Raw genomic sequence first — 21,621 nt, forward strand, 5'->3', positions numbered from 1 at the left:
TAGAACAGATGCTATTTTTTGCATCAATTGTATACATTAGTCTCCATATATATTGAAGAAGATTTTTTTAAAATATCTTTAGCTAACATCTATATCGCGTAAGTAGTAAGATACATAATATAGTGGGTGCAGAGCTCACATTAGATCCATGCGTCAATTTTTAGAGCTGCCACTCAACCAAAAATATAATGTTCTATAAGAATTAGTCTTTATACCATTATACGCTTAATTAGGGGGTGGCAGTACTCAAATCATATACTTTTATGTAAAAAAAACTATGTCGTCGATTTACTTTTTGAAATAGCAACAGTTAGACATTTTATTACCTTGATACTAACATAGTTAGTATGGGACCGTTTGCTCTTAGCTCTAGCACTAATCAATGCCTTGTAAACCTTTCAAAAATACTACAGCTTGCCACGATGCCTACTGTAGGCTACTAGACCCATATATACCAAATTATTACGATACTTCAGTGAAACGGCAAATAATTTTCAACTATAGGCGCGACGAAATTTTGGAACTCGCTGGCATTCGGAGAGCGAACGTCGAGGTGTGAATACGTAAATTTGTTTCGTGATGGCGGCTGGGGTATTAATTCTTAAATCGTGTAAAGATGACTAAAACGTTACCCATTTACTTGAAAAAGAAAACATGTCAATTAATATATTATTATTGTTACTAATAGAATAATAAACAGATTATTAATCCTTTCTATGCCGCAATTAGTTAATTGATATTAATTAACATAAGAATCGGTGTAATTAAGGCGTCCAAAGACGCTCTGGGCACTTAACTGGTTAAATGGACGCATGTTGGAGTTAAGTATATGATAAATTATATTTCGTTCGGCATGCGTCATTTGCACCCGCGACCCGCAATCCGCGCATCGCCCAGCCACGATCTTTTTAGACCATGCCTCAGCTGAGGTATACCCTTAATATAGAGAAAGAATATTATTATAAACTTATAACATTGTAGATTATAGAAAATGATAAGAGTTTATACAACATAATTATTGCTATATTTTTTAACATGGTATGGTTTTTCAAAGAGGTATACATACTTGTTAATTTCAGACCTTTACGTATTTATCCAGAACTGCCACTATAAAACATTGACTCCAATAAAATCACAGCTTTGAAAAATATAAAGTTTTGACATGGGAGTAAGTAAACTGTAGAATCTAGATATTTCCGTCGGATACACAAAGCTTTCAAATATATGAAAACGATTGCTTCAAACTCGAATAAGCTTTAGGAACTCACAACTGAGCATCCAACCGTTATGAATACTACATCTAGTAAGCCTTTCGTTACAAGGCAAATAAAAAAAACTTAGGAAATTAGTGAATTGTAAAAATACATAGATTTTTTTTCACTGTGACAAAACCCTTGAGTTTATGTCATACAAAGACGGATCATCATTATCAACCGGCGTTGATTTAATGGTGGGTGAAGGCCTCCCCTTGCTCGTCACTAGTTCTCCTCTTTCCAGCGTGTTTTAGGGCATTCCTGTAGTCAATTAGTGCCCCTTGATTACTACTGTATGATAGTATATTTTGTCCAGTAGTTGTCCACACGCCGAGCAAAATGTACAGCCCATTGCTATACTGAGCAACCTCTAGCACATCGTGTACTCTCATCTGTTTCTCCAAAGGGATATACATAACATATTATAAATGGATTGTAAATATATAGACAATTATGTATAACATATTTTGCACTGGTTTTGAATAGGCATACGTTTTTCGCTTTTCTGGATAAGGTTAGAGAAACGGAATTTGAATACACCTGAGATAGTAAAAAAAGGGTAAACTACCATTTTCGATCCAAAACAGTGCATATATGAGCCTTCGCAGAGTGAAGAAAGGAAACTGTCGTTAGTAATATAATTCGTCCGATACATTGAGTTAATATACTGGATCAAATACGCATTAAAAAAAACATCATGCATATTTTTACTACGGTTCGAACCTGCTTTGTATTTTATTTTGTATTTTCACTGGTTGTATAATATGTTTATATTATGTTTTTTTTTATATTTCATTTTCATCGCTTTTATTAAGTACTTTTTTCCTTTATAATAATGTTTCATGCCATGGAAGTTGTGAACGTCTTAAACTTATAATTTGTAATGTCCACAATATGTTAAAAAATAAATTGAATTGAATTAAAACATTGTACTTTTAACAGTTTTCCATTCCTGGCGCTCTCCTGGGGGCGGTTTGAATGATTGGGTTACCATCGCTAGAATTCATTACATACCCTCACCTCGCAGAGAGCGAGAAGGAGCGAATTCGGTCATAAAACAAAATGATCGGGTTGTCAGTTGACCGTGCGTATGTGCAACCCGACCAGACGTGATCTGGTTTCCTCAAGACCTTCGAAGCAACGACTTCCATCAGTTTACAGCGTACTTAAAGTTGTCGAGAACGTAAAGTCGGCTAGTTAGAAAACGTAACTCAGATCGAGAATGAAAAGTCCGCCCTATTTTCATTTTAAATTAAATAGTCTTTACGCATAGACGTCCCAAAGCTTAAAGCTCCTTTCACATTATACGGTTTTAACCGTACGGAAAAAAATCGAACTGCGACATTCTTTTAGTGGCGTGAAAAAGAGCATGGCCCTTTTCACATTACACTGCGATGGTTAAAAACCGAAACGGCACCGCATAGCAACAGTCCATCCCACTTTATTCACTGCCTGGACGACCACCGATGACTCAGTGGTGTACGTGACCTAATGCACGCTTTCACATTAGACGATTTTAAGTCGCACGGTCAGCACAACACTCAGCCACAAACCGAGCTTGTGCCTAAAAAACCGTGCGTAAACCGTATACTGCGAAAAGAGCGTAAACTTTTTGCCGATTCGGATTTTTACCGTTCGATTTTTTCCGTACGGTTAAACCCGTATAGTGTGAAATAAGGGTTAAATTTAAAACTGTATTTAGGATGAATTAGTAAATAAATAATATTATATCGGAAGGTACAGGTAAAGCAGATATTAATACACGATGTGATCGAGATATCTAAGTAGATGAAATAGCAATGGGATGGAATGTGCCTCAGCGAGTGAACTACCGCTTGAGAAATACCGTCATACAATAGTACTCAACTGGCACTAATGGTTTACAAAGACGCACTAGAATCCGCTCATTAAGTTTGGTGGATGTACGTGATAGTGAAGAACTAGAGACCGAGAAGAGTAGAGTGAGTTCTAGGGGAGGTCTTTGTATAGGTTTTGTATAAAACCCTACAACTGTCATGTTGTTGTCTATGGTCATTAATACACCATAGACAACGACGAAAATGGAAACGCAACAGTTGTCTTTCGGCCTTCCTATAATGTAGTCGACACGCGCCACTGTTCCGCATCTCTCACTGTGTCGAAATTCTAAAGTATAACGTAAATCTTTCAACTCAAACTAAAATCAATGTGACAGTCATTTCTTCATCCGAACTTTATTACCATAAAATAAAACCAACAAAATACCAACTAGTTTATTATTCATCACTGCCCGAATATACCATGTCATACACACTGAAGTAACCTTCGTAACACTGAAGTAATCGGGAGTAAGAATAACACAACCTTCATCCCTCCCGATACCTTCATCCTACAGTGGATTGACTCCGGCTAATAGCGATGATATTGGAAGGTATATTATTCAGTGGTAAATAATTAACACTCAATAATTAAAAATGTGTTGTGGCAAAAATGTATATAAGTACTGTACGACAACATTATTTAGGCAACAACAGGAAGTCGCTCTTATCGCGTATAGAATATTTCACAGTGTTGTCATTTTTTGAAAAACATATCCCGCGAAATTAGGTTTTAAGTTTATATCAATTCTATTCTCAGTAAGTTTATAAGTACATTAATTTATAAGTCTAATTATTGTTCAATAAATATCAATAGATTTTTTTTTTCAAATAATTTCACCTCTTAATTATTACTATTATATTAGGTTAATTATTACAGCGTAATTATTGAATTTGGAAGGAAGTGTATCATTGAACCCACATTAACTGATAATATTGCTGCAGGTATTTATTAATTAAATAACTAGAACACAAATTATGAGTAAAAAAGTAGAAGTGAAAGATATAACATATTCAATATTATATTGATGACCCAATCACATGTTTTATAATTTACAAATGATGTCTTTATATCGTATTTTTAGTAAAATTGTTGTAGAAACACATACTGTGAAGATAATTTTCTATAAATTAAATTATATCCACCTTACATAAATTTTAAAACAATATGTACCTACTTATCGGTTTAAAAATTAGGAAAAAATAGGACAATTCATTAACTAACTAATGATCATTTATACTTAATTATTATACGTCTAAAAATATTAATAAAATAGATTACGATACACATAACTTTATAATATACAAACATAATTTCCAGTATTTGGGGAAATATTTCTAGTATTACAACACTGAATTTTGACATACCTGACATGACAGGAACCCGTAAAATGGGCTTGTTGAAAGTATTGTATAGGCTCGCCTTTTAAATACGACTCTTTTTCTTATTCGCAATAAATCAAAAGTTTACTGATAATAATTCGAGCATCATTTCGTATTGTGTTAGACATCTTTTGAATATAAAAAGCTTCAAATTACGTAAATTGATAGATGCGTCCAATACGAAGTGTCAAAAATGTAATGAAAAATTTGGGGGCGTTCCTAATTTGAAACCGGAAGTTCGATTAGCTGTACGTAGTTCACAGATTTGCCACGTAGCCAAGATGAAGTTGCCGGACAATAAGTAAAATATTTTGTCTTACCACTTCGTACAATATACGTCTTTCAGACATACACGTTAAATCAATAGAAAAGTAGAGACTAGATAATTATGAAATACGGTACTAAAGGTAGTCTGCTGAGAGTCTTTTGTATGAACGTGTGTAATCAAAGATTCCATAAGCAGCATACTCAATTCGGTTTGCTTTCGCCGGAATCTCCAAGTGTTTGATCATAGAGTCCCCCAAAGAGAATAACATTCTAGAAAAGCTCGTAGTAAATCGTAGAAGATGATTAGAAGCTCTTTTTGAAAAGTTTTCTGAAAAAATCAAGAATGTCACGGTTTTTAACTGAATAGTGCCTGCAAACTACTGAATGCTGAAAACGCTTTCGATACCCAAGAATCACACAAATCCTCAGTTACGAGACCTCGATGAAGATGAAGAATGGTGTGCACATGCGACAGAATTGAAAGTTTTTGTTCTTCCCTCCAACCAGTGGCACACCCAGGGGGAGGGGGGGGGGGCAAGGGGCCCTGGCACGACCCCAAAAATGAAAATTATTAGAATGATTTTAAACATTGAAATTGAAAGCCAATAAACTATACCTTTGGGCTTAGACAAATAAAAACATGGCAAAAAAATGATTTGTAATAATTCTCCAGCACCCTTTTTAGAAAAATTTCTTAGATTTTAATTTCTAACACAAAAATTTCGAAACACTAATGTCAGTTTTTTTTAGAAAACCAATCCCTAATGGAACTGTAAAAAAATTCTCGGTGTCCACCCGAATTCCGGAGTGGTGTAGGTCATGGCTGGGGAGGGCTGACAGGGCTCTAGTCTGGGGGCCCAGGCTGTGGGGGGCCCGGCGTTTCGGGTTGACCAGATAAGTGAGATAAACACACATCTTAAATTTGCTTTAATAGTAAAAAAATTCGTGCGCGCTATTATACTTCATGGCCATGAACATTTTCAATTACTTATATAATTGTGCAATATATTTTTGGATTATTATGTGTCAATACTCGACAGCTCCATTATTGAAGTAGATGTATTAAAAATCGCCAATAATTCACTGTATAAGTACCCTTAATTTGAACTAAAACACAATTTGAAAAACGTTAATGTAGTGTTTCACACTGCCTTTAATCTTAGCGGTATGTAGGGGGGCCCCCAAATATCCTAGCCTGAGGGCCCGCTTCAGGATGTGGGGACCATGGTGTAGGTACACCGAGTGTAAAAGACCGATAAACGAGAAATTAGGCTGTGAAGAAGAAAAAGAGCCTATAGGACTAATTTACATTCTCCTCCTTGGGCCCCCCCCAATATTAAATCCTGGGTGTGCCACTGCCTCCAACCTTAGACATATATTATGTAGATTATAAGTACCAGTCATAATACATTTTATATAATATATAATAATTTTAAGTGTTTCAGTGAATAGATGTTTAACTCTCTTCTTCTACAGCGGGAAGAATAAATCTATGGTCATAGACATACGATATTTTCTTTTATATAACCTTTTCCTTGAAATCAATTTACAGATTAACTGAAATCTAAAAGAGTTATACGCGTAACATGATTGCCGGAATGCAGTTATCGAATCCAGTTTTTTTCCACACTCACTTTAAAAAGCTTGAGAGTTTTGTTTATACAGAGGTAGATATGCCTTATTTTTCAACCGTAATGTGTATTTTTTCAAAAGTCTTTAAGAAATTCTAATATGACACTTATTTTGGACAGCATTATCTATCCATTAGCGACTTATTTTTACGAATATAAAGAAGTAGTTCGATGCGAAAAATATGTAAATCTTCAAAGCTTGTTATCAAATATCAATGTAATGTGGCTTGGATTCTTTTAGAATAAAAGCGTCTAATTCAGTTGCCATTGTAGTGAATTAATCTTAAAGTATTCAAGACATTCTGTAAATGACAAATGCAGTAAATGGTTTTCTTTTATTATCGAAGAGGCAGTGTTTTTTTAATATAAAGGCTTAAAAATTGCACCATTAAAGGAACAATACTGGTTAAAGTTTTAGAGGGTGCACAGTATTTAATTAAAATTCATTATTCATAGACATATTTTTGCCGTTGTCTTTCGTTACTTCTAAGAATGGACTATTTACGGGATCGTGCCAAGTGTGGGTGTTGGGGGTGGGTAGTACCTAGGCAACAGGATTAAAGGAGTGGCAAATACCCGAAAAAAAAATTCTTTAATAATGTTATTAAAAAAATATATATCAAATTCAATTACACAAACTACTCTCAAAGGAGGCTATTACTGACGCAAAAAACATTTTAAAATCCATAATATCCTATTCAAAAGATTAGAATCTTTGGTATATAAATGATACTTTACAGTTAGTCAGTTTCGCGGCCTTCTAATGGTCAAGAAGGTCAAAGAAGTCTAATGGTTTATAAAGTCATATGCATGGTGTGAGTATTCATATATTTTTAGACACACTGTTTGCACCAATATTTTTACAAAAATCCCATCAAACATGTCATCATATACCTTCCAAAACATTTTTGTCTCCCAGGCACTTTTACCAATTATTTAGTTCATTGCCGACTCAAGTAGAAAGCCGATACATTCACAACGACTGGTCCTATTTTTTCCGCCCCTCCCGTTGTTGTATGTGGATGACCTGTCCTCTATACTGATCTATCTCTTTTTATGTAATACTGTTTTATATTTCTTTGTTTCTAAATGTCATGTTGTGAACGTCTTAAACTTATAATTTGTAATGTCTACAATATGTTAAAAATAAATAAATTGAAAAAAAATGCAATTGAAAATTGTTCTATAGATTGCTCATACTGCCGCGTCTGTCGTGTTCACACAGGGAATGGTTTGATTTGAATAGATGAAAATATGATTCATATGATGAATACGATATGATGAATTTCTGTCGCTTTGGATTTTGTCTGATAAATATTGTTTTTAAAAAAAATGTATTCAGTTGAAAATGTCACTTTGAGGAGGACGAAACCGGTCCTAATTTATTAATTAAAAGTGGAATAAGTACTGCAAAAAAAAATCGTTTTATTAAATTAACAACAATAGTGATCAATATTAGCCTGGTGTAATAAGCTGTCTCATCCACAAGTGACTATCAAATACTCGTGGCTTAACGGTCATAATTATTATTCATTTGTATCGTCCGCGCTGTCTTGTCTTTAAGACATGCCGCATCGAAATATAAAATCAAAAATTGGATGTCCCAGTTGCACTAATTTATGAGTGCCACGGGTCTCGCGTGTTGTAAAATGTCGATAGAAGTTGGACCAACCTGCGTAGATGACTGTTCGACTGCTGATATTCCATTTATCTAAATAATTTGTATTTTTTCCGTTTATGGGGGGGGGGGTCAAGACTCGAAACCCCTCTCTTGTGTTTGCATGTGATAATATTATATGTATGAAATTATACTGATTTCGGCTTATTAATTTTTTTTAATAAACTATTTTTTTATTCAACGAATAAGACACAAGATTTAAGAATGAAACATTTTATATATTGAATATACATAATTTGAAAGCATCTCATAAAAATAGTTTATTAATATTATTAGCAAGTCTAAGTACATCAAGTGTTTCAAGGTTTCCGGTTCAAGTCCCGTCGGGTGTCGTATTTTTTTCTACAACATGATTTTTTATAGTGCGTATTATATGCATGAGATGTTTTCAAATTATATATAATTATATATATATAAAATATATTTTAGGGTTAGAACTTGAGTATGTTTCGATTTGCCTTGTAACTTTTTTTGTGTACGTACAATTTTATCGATCAAGATACTACTTGTAAAGCCAGTGCTCACCTACGCATCGGAAACCTGGACATTAACTCTGCGAAATGAACGAGCCCTGAACATTTATGAAAGAAAAATTCTCCGCCGTATATATGGACCGATCAGAGATGGCACCAATTGGAAGAGAAGATATAATGCTGAGCTCTACGGGCTGTACGAAGATTGCAGCGCAGTTTAATCAATTAATATTGGGAGACTGCGATGGCTAGGTCATGTGCACCGTATGAATGACAATGAACTGGCAAAGAGAGTGATGTCCAGCTATCTTATAGAGCGTAGAAGAAGAGTCAGGCCAAAGATTCGCTGGTTGGATGGAGCTGGCAGTGACTGTCGTATTCTGGGGGTACCGAATTGGAAAGCGGCCACACTGGATAGGGACAGGTGGAGAAAGCTGTTGGAGGAAACCAAGACCCACGCCGGGTTGTCGCGCCCCTGATAATGATGATAATTTTATCAATATCATTAATACAATATATTTTTGTCAAAATAGTATTTATTTAAAAACATTCATTTTTTAATTTAATAATTAGCTCAACTTAATCACACTCCTTAGGCATTTTTCAAAAAGTTATTAATTTTTTTAATGATTTCCAAAAAATGACTAGCATATAAAAGAAAATTCAGTCCTTTGAAGAATCAATTAATTTCGAAAAAAAATACTTCATTACTTCGTCTGAGGGTAAGCAAAAAAAAATATATACTGAAGACGCAAAAAAAATTATATCGTAATAAAATCCGATGAAACAATGCGCGAAAAAAATATTTCGGCAAATCCCGCTGCCATATTTTTTTATTATTATTTTACGATATCGCTGTAAAACGGCGCGAAAGCCTTATTCAATCGCGTCTTTCGCGCCAAATCAATTGACGGCTGTATCAAAAGCGAGAGTCTTCGGAATTTGTAATCGAATCAAGTCAAAAAAAAAATCGCTGAAAAAAAAACACGCTGTAGAAAAATGAGCTGAATCGAATGAAAATCCTCCCGAAGGAAAATCAGTTTTCCGCGAAATCACCATAAATATATTCATAGCTTACTTACGAGTATATGAAACTAAAAATGTTACGTCAAAACTGCGTTTTCAAAGAGTAATAGCATATATCAGTTGATGTCTTCTAGCGACACGAATGATTTTCGGTAGACTTCCCTTAACTGTTTTTTTATTCACGCATTGGCACTTATTGTCCCCATTTGAATTATTAGTTCGCCGCCTCTGTACAGTGGAGGGTATACAATTTTTGAAGTTATACTTTTTTTGTGGCGTTTGGTAGAGAGTGAAATTGAAAGCTGCATGCGCACGCCGTTAAGAAAGTTCGCGACAGTATGAAGTTAGAAGCCAGCTATACAAAAACGCAAGTTTGATAGTAGAATTGTTCCGTTATCTAGGCAACGAATTTATTATTGTCGGCCATTTGCAATAAACAAACGATAAAACGTCAGTGTGACAGTTGTTACTATAAAAATAAAAACAACGAGAAATAATTATATAATTTAGTACTATAAGTTAAAGTATATAGAAATAAACCAACGGCGCTCCAATGAGCGGCCTTTTTTCTTGAGTGTGTAATTTAATAAAATAATTAAGAGCTAGTCGAAGAATCTAGGTTATCACAAGTTTCGTTTTTGTTTTGTTACGCCAAATAAGTATAACTTATATATCTCTGTAATTTATTGATTTTACTAACCCATTTTTATATACATAAATTGAACATACTTATGAGAAATATATAATCATATAGCTTAGTGGTTAATGCATATGGGTGCGAATCCCGGGGGCACAGGTTCGAATCATGCTGCGTGTCATATTTATTTCATAAAGATTATTTCTAGTGTTCTCAGAATTTTATTCAAGTTATGTATGTTCTATAAAACAATGTTACATTCTTAAAAATATAGTTTATTAACCCATATACAGTGATTATTTTAGTAGGTAATAGGCAAAGAGCGGATTCATAGTAATATAGTCATACGAAAGCCTATCGCCCTAGACCAGGGGGGGGAAAACTGCGGTGTATTTTTTTGCGGCCCGCCATCATTAATTGTACTTCTGATTACGAATAACCTTTTTATATATTTTTTAAAAAATATTGACAATAGATTACATTTACAGAATTTGTTGTTTCGTAAATGTATTATCTCAGTACGTACGTTTTCCTTGCGTCTCGTCTCACACTATGTAACCACTATTTTCTACGTTGAACATCGTGACACATTTAAATACTTTTAACTCCGCGTTGCAAGGAAAAAAAAATATGCCCATGATATGGTTAAAAGTTTGAATGGATTGCAATTAAATCTCAAGTTATTTCTTCGACAAAAATCGAATAATAACGTGGACCACTTTCCAACTTTGAAGTTGCTGAATATACCAGAATATAAATTTGAAGAATATGGTAAAATTATTTAAGCTCTGAATGACGATTTTTCACAAAGATTTGGTGATTGAGACAAGTTTCATCCATTTCCAATATATATTGATAGTGTACCGACAGAGCTACAATTTGAGATTATTGATCTGCAGTGTGACACTGATTTAAGAGAATTGCGTCGTCGTGAAGAAATCTCCAAATTTTACAATGCCCTTAATTCAGGGAAATTTGACCATCTTAAAGATTGTGAAAGAAAAATGTTCGTTATTTTTGGATCAACCTATATATATGAACAAACATTTTTGATCATGAACCTCAATAAAAATTCTTTAGGTTCAAATATCTCCGATGCCCATTTATAAGCGGTTTTGAGAATATCAACTTCAAAATTAACACCTGAATTTAAGAAAAATGTACAACAGTTTCATTCTTCTCATTAATTTTTTTGTAATATTTATTTTTCGTGATAATAAATAGTGTATATCTAAAAATGGTATTTTACTTGCGGCCCGCCGCTCATTTTGAATTCTTGAATTTGGCCTTCCATCCAAAAAGTTTGCCCCCCCCTGCCCTAGACGATACGATCCCAGCGATACTCAACCTGCAGCCCGCGGGCCACATGCGGCCCTTTGAGCTTTTATGTGCGGCTCGAAACACATCAGGAATTTCGTATATCTTGAGATTCGTTGCGACTTTGACGCACAGATAGTGACACCCGAAGAGGATTGTCATTATGGTCCACATCAGATCTGGTATAAGAGTGCACACGATTAATTTGAAAAACACGCATAATTTTTAAAATCTCATTTTTTTTTGTGAAAAAAGGGGGGTTCATGATTTTTTTCGTCACACCAGTAGTGATGCGGCCCGCGTTACTTTACAAATATATGTATTTAGCCCAAAGAAAAAAAAGGTTGGGAATCATTGCCCTAGACCAGGGGTCGGCAAACCGCGGCTCGCGAGCCGCATGTAGCTCTTTAGGTATTGGCGTGCGGCTCTTTGCCAAATTCCCAATTTTTACAAAAACTTTTGCAAAATTCACAATTAAAATTTTTTGTCATTGATGTCATAATAACTAATATTATATTTTTCCTCCGTGACGTTTGATGCAAAAAGGTGCGATTGTTGTTTTAAATCCGCCCATTGCAAAAGTCGACATATAAAATTTTTCTCCATTTGATATTGACAAGAGCACTTTTGAAATACAATTTTATTGGTGGATTTAACAAGCAAATAGTTACGGAGCTCAAAATTTGTAGGTTGTGCCACTAAAATTGAGGATTTGGAGAGAGAAAAATGCAATTTAATGTCACAACACAAGTGGGGTGCTCTAAAAGATCTACATAAAGTAGATACTACGATTTCCTATACATATTATGGAATATCTTTCCGAACATTTGAGTCTACATAATAATAATATGTATGTGAACAATCATTTTCAAAGATGAACAATATAAATAGCATTTAGAGAAGCCAAATAACCGATGAGAATTTTTTTGAGTCGCGCCTGAAATTAAAAACTACAAGTTACATACATAACATACACACTCTCCAAAGCAATGCAAGGAAGGTTATTGTTCACATTAGTTTTAAGGAATGCGTAAAAATAGTATGTTATTAATGTTCTGCAAAAATTATATTTATAACGTCAACAATAAAAAAATATAATATTAAGTACCTATTTACGTTAGTTTTATTCGGGAAATCTTCTTTACTTAATAAATAAGCAATTATAAAATGTAAATAATTCATTTAAATAAATCATATTTAAAAATATGTACGTATGGCTCTCGAATTTTTTTTAACTGTTGTGCCACTCATATTTGGCTCTTTTGGTTCAAGAGTTTGCCGACTTGAAGGCAGTTTTGGTAGGTGACTCAAGAAATATAAAGTCTTGAACATACATAATTTTGAAAACAATTCTGCGAAACTATGTTATATAACCAATGTAAAAAAACTTTTTTTGAACAAAAGTAGACACCTAGCAGGAATCGAACCTGCATTTCTCGGGTTTCGCGTCATGCACATAGACCACTCGAAATTTTATTTTTGTGTATAAAATTGTTAATATGTTTTTTATTATTATTGTTATTATACATATTATTCTCTTTTTCTCTCTTGTGAGGGTAATAGTTGTTATAATGTAAATCTCATGTTGTGACCGTCTTGAATTTAGATTTGTTACGTCCATAATGTTTTGTTTTCTCAATTAAATAAATATATATATAAATATGACAACTAATAATTAAAGCAGTGGACTGGGTATGCAAAAACTTCAAAGAAGGACATTTAGGAGAAATTCTAGGGGAAGTTCTGCAACAAAATAGATAATAAAAAACAAATTAGGATTTTACAATGGAATGCCAGAAGTATGAAGCAAAAAAATAATGATATAGAACTTTACTTAATAAGACAAAAAATATCAATAGCATTAATCTCAGAGACTTGGCTGAGGTCTGAATTAGACTATCTGAAATTCAATGATTACACGATGTATCGAAAAAACAGAGGAGATGGATACGGAGGAATAGCGATTTTGGTGCATAAAACACTGGCGTCTAAAGAAGAAAGAAAGAAAGACGGAAGAGCTAGGCTAAATAATTGTAAAGTTATTTAATAGAATAGGAGTGAGGACCTGATCGACGGATTCTCTTCTAGACTAGAAGAGGCGATATGACAGCGAGTCGCAGTCAAAGCCTCGGTAAAATCACAAAAAAAATATATATATAAGTACTTATATATAAATATGTGTTAGCGGTTTGCTTAGTATTTTTCCTATTATTACCAGATCGCAGGTATAAAAAAGTTGTGTAACAGTTAATAATTTAAACGGTATTTTCTATAAGTGGATTTTTCTATTTTGATAATATAGGGAATTTTAGGTGTCTACAGAGACCATTATACAGCGGTATTAAATGAGTCATGATCCTCATTTGTGAGGGACATAAAAACGAATAATAATATCATTGATGTGACCATAAACAGAAAAGTTTTTATTTTATATTATTCAACCAAAGGTTAGCTAAGAAGTTTTTTTTACGGAGTGAGATTTCTCTTTGAGTGAGCTCGGTTATACTACGATCAAGATGCGAGACAAGAGAAAAGACTTTACAAGAAAGAAAAATAGAGTTCCGCTTAAGCAATTTGCGGCAAATGCCCTCATTCCCTGTCCCCTTAGCCGCGGGGATTCCCGAATGAAGCGCGAGGTGATCTGTGAAAAATTACACCGCGTTTTGGCGCGAAAGCATAATAATTGATTGTAACGAGTGCCCGCCATCTGTTGGCAAACTTAGCTGCTACAACGTTGCTCACTCCTTCCACCAAAATGGCGTCCCATTACTTCTTTTTTTACGAAGCGTCGTTTTTCAAGCTTTCAATTTTTTCCCCTGCAAATGAAGCCGTGGATAGGCGCTGTAATGCGTTTTTGCTAAGTACACACGGAAAGCGCTTTAAGTATTACTAACTTAGCTTTAAGTTTTTTTTTTTTTTAATAAAAAGTTTCCTTTGAAAGTTTTAAAGTTCAAAGTTGAGAATTTAGAAACAGCCATTTTTTAACAGACAACGACCTTGTGTTTAAAATTGTGAATTTATGATGAACGCTATAGAACTAACTATCATCATCAAGAGCCATTCTACCTGAGCAGGTGAAACGCTGCAGATTACCGGCTACCAACCGCGTTATCAAACAGAACCATCGTTTTATAATGAGTCTATCTATACGAAAATTTTAACGACCACGTGGGGAAGCGGTCGGAACGTGTCTGAAGGCATTTTCTACTGTGCTATTTACGTCGTACCATTGCCTTGTGCGTGATTATTGTCACAATGTTTGTATTTTGAATTGCCATAAAAATTTGAAACGAGCCCTAGTCTCCTTCAAGAACTTCTTACATTCCTCAACTACCGAAGTCGATTTAGCTAGAAATTATACATACTTGCTATATGGCCCGTCAACCGGACTCTATCAAGATTAACTGATGCCGAAATACATTATTCTTAGAGGAGATCGTAGAGTTCTAAGTCGTGTCATATATTATAACAAATCCACACTATTATGTTTTTCCTTTGAAATTGTTAAGGCTATACTACCTTAGCTAAGGCATGGTCTAAAAAGATCGTGACTAGGCGATGCTCGGATTGTGCAAATGACGCAAGCCAAATGAAATATAATTTATCATAAAAATTCAACATGCGTCCTTTTTATGTTATGCTTATTATTATATTCATAATAATAATAGTATATTCATTGATATGTTTTTATTTTCAAGTACATGCGGAACGTTTTTTTAGTCATCTTTACACGATTTAAGAATATATTCCTCTGACTCCATCACAAAACTAATTGACGTGCAAACAGGTCGACTATCGCTCTCCGAATGGCAACGCAGCCGAAATTTCGCTGAACATACAGTTGAAAATTTTTTTCCGTTTCACTTGTGTACGCTCTTAAATTAATCGTTTTATATTTATGTAGGTACCACTTATACCGACATATAATAAATAATAGTATAAATTTGAGTCAATTATGGTAGCGCTAATTTCATAAAAATCTTAACCTACCTCCAACAAACATTGTTGTGGATCCAAGCATCTTATAAACAATTCAGTTATCTTCAGACCATCAAAGCGTCAATACTTGCATTAATTTGACCACCCTAGCGCCATCAAATAAGTATTTAAATAATAACGAGTTACGGTTTGAACAATTCCACATCTATCACTGTAATTTATAAAAAAATCATAAACTTACTACCCATCCATCCGTCACAAGTACAGTGTACCCGTGAGAATGATCGTACTGGTTATGTGAGTGCGTAGACATGGAATCAACCCAGCGCGTTCACCTTCTCAGCATCAAAGGTTAGTACCTGGATTGATTCCTGAATAACCAAACCACGCACCCAAATCATCTCCTTCCTACAATCTACCAACAACGTTGCCAGTATAATAATAAACATCGATATTTTTTTAATTTAAATAATGTACAAATTATTGAAATCATAGATTATACAGATAGTTTGATACATGGGTAAACAAAATAACAGTGAGAACATGTATAAAATTAAATAGTATATATACCAAGTTTTTTCATTCAGGTATATAATATATCTCCTCCAGTCTCCTGGATACCTCAAGATAACCTACCTACCCAAAACAGTGATTGCATTAAATACCTAAATTTACCAGTTTTCACCAATATGATTATCCGAAAAAATACGTACTGCGGCTAGGGATTATTATCTATGATTATCTATTATTATCTATGAAAACCCGGGATTGATAAACATAATCCCGAAACTTTCGCGATTGATTTTTTTTATTAATTTTTATGGAAAATAAAATAAAAACAAAAATATAACAGAAAACATACATTTATTAACAAATAACTACATTAGAAATAAACTGAGTTTGAATGAAGTATTATTAAGACTTATACCCATGTGTAAGTTGCCGATTCATTTAATTTTTCACATAAATTAATAAAAATGAGAAAGGTTGGAAAAAACAATGCTTCCCACTATTAAAAAAGTAATTCCACCATGATCTCATACGTTTTACGGCAGTTTCATATTTGGCTGACTAATTAGATTTATGAAGCGGAAAGGCCATAAGTACACCATGATTTGCTTTACTATTTTAAATCTCGCTAACCCATTCATTAAGTCTTTACTATCAGAAACAGCAATATCATATTAAATTCTTATTATTATTTATATTACAATATTATTTACTCCATTAAACTTATGTATTTCCAAGATTGAACGTATACAATATTAACAATAAATGTCCTAAATAGTTTAAATTATACTAGATTTATTTTCGAACGATTTTATCAATGTTATTTGTAAATATAATTTTTTATATTAACAATGGAAAAAAATGCCAATCCCGAGACCAGTTCCGGGATCCCGGGATTGTCAAATTGTAATCCCGAAATCCCGGGATCAGAATTTTGGCTCGGGATTGGATTCTGCGGCCGAAAAATAATGTAACCTTCACATTACGAAATACAAAGTTTTGCCTAAAATATTATATAAAAGGTATTTTCGTCAATCGATGTTGATGAAGCTGACAATTATTATTTGACAATTTTTGTGATTTTAAATAATTAAAATATTATTTTTTATTCAGTGTATGTTTATGAGGTTTCTTAAAATTGTATTTTTTTATAATAAACTAGCTGACCCGGCGAACTTCGTACCGCCTCAGAATCAATATACTTGTGTTAACTTATTAGCTGAATTATATTCAGTTTTTTATTAAGTTAAAATGAATACTCAAAATGAATAAGTTCAATAAATGTGCAAAAATCAAACCAAAATGGAAAGTATTTTAATTACATTAAACTGAACACCCACGATGACAGCGTAGATTAAGCGCCTGTCTATAGTGTCAAGGGTCCCAGGTTTGAATCCTGGATCTGGCAAGTTCACATAATGTTTTTCAATTTGTGCATTAGTCAGAGTATTGTCCAAATACGTTGAGCAAGTGGCTGACATCCATTTTTCGTAAAAATAAAATCTGTTAATATAAACCTCCACTTTGTGGAGGCCCATATGATCCTATTAGGATCGGACATGGTCAAAAAAAAAAGAATGTAATTTATGTGGCAGCAAGGCTTTGTTGAAGCGAATCGAAATGATTCGCGTAGCATTGTTGCACTACTTTCTGTTAAACTATTTGCTGGATGGGTTGCACTCAGGTCGATTCCCTTCATTGAAGCACCTTGCGATATACGACATTTTTCGTTTTGTTGTCAGGTGCGAAAACAAATAAAGTAGATGGATTGCCGACACATGAATATTTTACGTACAATTGACCGTGAGAGAAACATTCATTTTATAGATTCAGGCCACAAACACTCAAGGATTGGCCTTGTAATTTGTTGATCGTCATGCCGAATGCAAGACGAATTGGAAATTGAATTAGTTTAAGCTTGAATGGCATATCGGTTGGAATCATTGAAATTCTCGGAAAGAAAACTTCCTCACCTTTGAACATTCCTTTGATTATCGTCGCGTGAATCAAATTGCCCATGAGTTTTCTCACCACCAAACGCGTTCCGTTACATAGTTTTGGTTGGCTCAGATTTCAAAGCATGATGACTACCGAGCCAACCCTCAGTTCTAAATTGTGCGATAGCAAGCCAGGTAGATCCAATGAGTTTAAAAATTCAGTTGGATAGTTGGTTGCTTCGTCTTCGTTTGTTACACAGTCAATAGATTTGAAGGAATGCAGTGGACCAACGATTTGATTTTGAATTGTGAAGTTTAAGTGATCCACATCTTTGTTCTTTGCCGCAAGAATGCTCGTTCACTCAACCAATTGTAATTTTTGTGGTTAGCAATGATATTTGGTAACACTTTGTTGATGAGTTCGTCCATAGTTGAGACTAAATTGCAAAAATTCAGCGGAAACAAAATCAATCCGTTCGATTCATCGACAGGAACACGGCCGTTACCGATAGTCTGCAATTGCTTAGAAAAATCTTCGGCAGATGGATCGTTTAGCAATGCAATTCGCATGTTTGCCGTCAGCTGAAGTTTTTTCACAGAGTCAATGATTTGAAGCAAGCATTTATTTCATCGGCAGCGGCCGATCTTGGAATGACTGGTAGTGTTTGGCGGAAATAGAATCATTGCGCCTCCAAAACTGAGTCGTTACGCAGATCTTTCATAGTTCGATTACGTGCTTTCAATGCGCGTTTGTGTGCCATTGTGCATTCATCCCAGATGATGATTTTACTTGCTAACAAAACTTCGGCCAATACTGAGTGTTTCGCAATGTTACATGTCGGTTTTTCAGTCGTTTGCAGGTTTAAGGGCAATTTCAACTTTGAATGAGGCGTTTGGCATCCTTCTAGCAACGTGGCCGCTATCCCAGAAGAAGCATTTGCTACAGAATTTTCAGATCTCGCACTCACAGTATCCAAAATCAATGACATGAGGAATGTCTTCATACTTCCACCGGGCGCCTCGAGGAAAAATAAGCCACCATTTCCATCATTAATTGCCTTCATTAATGTATCGTACACTTTTTTCTGTTGGGGGTTCAACAGTGGTACATTCGTTCGAACTGAATGCATCTCGATCATAATATTCACATTCACGTTCCAATTCTCGATTGAAAGCATCGTACATTCCACGATGTGGCGTTGGCATTCCTAACTAATAAAATGCTGCACGTGAGGTAGCATATTATGTCTTCGATCAAAAGCAAAGCCTGGTTATGTATCTCCTCATTCACCTTGAGATCGGGATTCCCTGAACTGACACAAATTCGATGTAAAATGTCTTCTGACATGTCATCCTTGTATTTGTTCTACAGTTCAGGTGGATTCGATGGGAAGCATGTCGAAATAATGATAGTAAATAAAGTGCGTATCTGACTTCGAGATGCAGAAACAATTGCTTCAGCGATTGTCATGAGTATAGTTTTCAAGCAAATTGAGCTGCTGACATGAAGCTGACGGGGCTGAGACGAATCCAACAAATCAAAGATCGTAAAAATCGGTCCAGCCGTTCTCGAGTTATAAATGGTGTAACTATCCCGACTTTCTTTTATATATACATATAGATAATTTAATAACTTTATGTATATTCTGTATTGAATATAAAAAAATAATTTAAAAATGTTGACATTGTTGTTGACCTAATAATAATATTCACAATACAAAAAATAAGCCAATAAGAACAGAAAAAGAGGTCTCCGAAATAAAATATTTTTAAGAAGCTTTTGTTATTTTTCTTAAACATGTTGCTGACATTAAAAATGAAACATCGCAGACTGTTAAGCGTAATTGACAGTTAATGGAAGGGAAAAGCAATATAGCCTTCGCCACTCAGAAAAATAATGAAATGAACACCCCACTACATTACATGAAGTATTAATTTTGTTACAGAGCTTTATTAATGTAATATGCTCACTAATTTTAACCGCACTTACTGAGAAGTAGTGAACAGAGTTAGTACCCATCTCGAAATACATATTGTAATAAGGTGGGGTTGGAGACAAAACTTTGGAAATCAATAATTTAGGTAGGTTTTTTTATTATTAATATTTGTTTCTTTATTAAAAAAAATTAAACAACATGCCGTGAAGCCCAATAACAGTGGTAAAACTCCCAGGCTTGAGGAATTTACATATTATAATATCTTTATTTATTTAGAAAAAGAGTATTACGGCATTACAGCAATTGGTCAATGCGCCATAATATATAATAAATACAAAATTATAAAGATATCTTAATTACAAATAACAACTAATATAACAAGAAAGTAGAAAAGACAGCATGTGTTTATGTTAATATTAAAAAAACATGATAATAATATACAATTATAAATTTAATACGTCCACAAACATTATAATTATAGTTAATGAAAATAAATCAACCTTTATGGTGCCATCAAATAAGTTAATACACAGCATCGTGAAACATAACATCTGTCCTACGACGAGGTATCTTGGAGACCGTTATGAGTGATATTGGTGGGAACATGAAAATTAATATTTACCAGTATATACGATTGTAAATGAACCCACGAAGAAGTAAAAAAAAATGCTTTTAAAGAGCAATTACTCTACGGGTGGACAGGCATTGCATTGATAGCATACCCAGAAGAAAACGAGTAAAATTAGATTATGTAAATATATTTTGACCTCAACGGGATCGAACCCAGAACTCCGGGATGGAAGGCCAGCGCCTTACGCACTGCAACACGAAAAATCAATTAATTGTGCTCACTCATTTTTGCCTCAGAGGGAGATTGTCACTAGTTAAAAATGTCCCTCTGACGTGGTCAAAATCCGTAATATAATATATATATATATATATATTATATATTTTATTTAATAGTAAAAAATCAATGTAACGGAGTTTTACCACGTACATGTCAATTAAATTAATTCAAGATTTATCCACTAATAAAGAAAACATTGATTATTCAATATGATCAAAAAATAAATAAACTGGGGTTTAAATCAATAATTTATGCTTGAAACAGAAAACCATCGTTAGTCACAAATATTCGATAAACACAAAATTAATGGGTACCAGTGTTGCTAAAACTGTCTCTGACAAAAACATGCCAGAAAAAACGCTAGATTTTGTGAAAATAAAATTTCTAAACTTTTTTTGCCTATCGATAAAAAGTGCAAAAAAAGTCACACCACATTTTCCGAGAAACTCGTTTCAAAATTGACAAAAAATAATGACCTAGTTTAGTCTAGTCTAGTCTAGTCTAGTAACCTATGATAAGTAATAATTAGGTAATACCAGAGAGTGGAATCCCCGATAATCGTCAATGCGATGCCACATACCTAAGCACCCATTAAATTATGTTATCTTATACCATTATATCACCATAACGCCAAGAATGCTCATATTCTTTCATTGTATTGTTTTATTTTGCAAGTATCGACCACCTTCATAAAATATCTGAATAAACAAACCAAATATCTACCTTATTTTCAGCAGATTTAAAGCTGTTGACAGCATCAAAAAACGCCATAAGCTAGATGCATTTTTTTACAAACTAGGTGTCTATCAAAAAATGGTAGATCTGGCAATAAGAACGCTAAGTTGGCAACGCTGGTGGGAACTGCTTTAAAGCCGGTTCGGACCGGTCGAGTGATCTAGTAGAATGGCGAGTGATTTAGTGAATTAGTAA

The sequence above is a fragment of the Rhyacophila brunnea genome, unplaced genomic scaffold (genome assembly GCF_057557595.1).
Source record: "Rhyacophila brunnea isolate RB1 unplaced genomic scaffold, BYU_Rbru_1.0 scaffold_19, whole genome shotgun sequence".
Taxonomy (NCBI): Eukaryota; Metazoa; Arthropoda; class Insecta; order Trichoptera; family Rhyacophilidae; genus Rhyacophila; species Rhyacophila brunnea.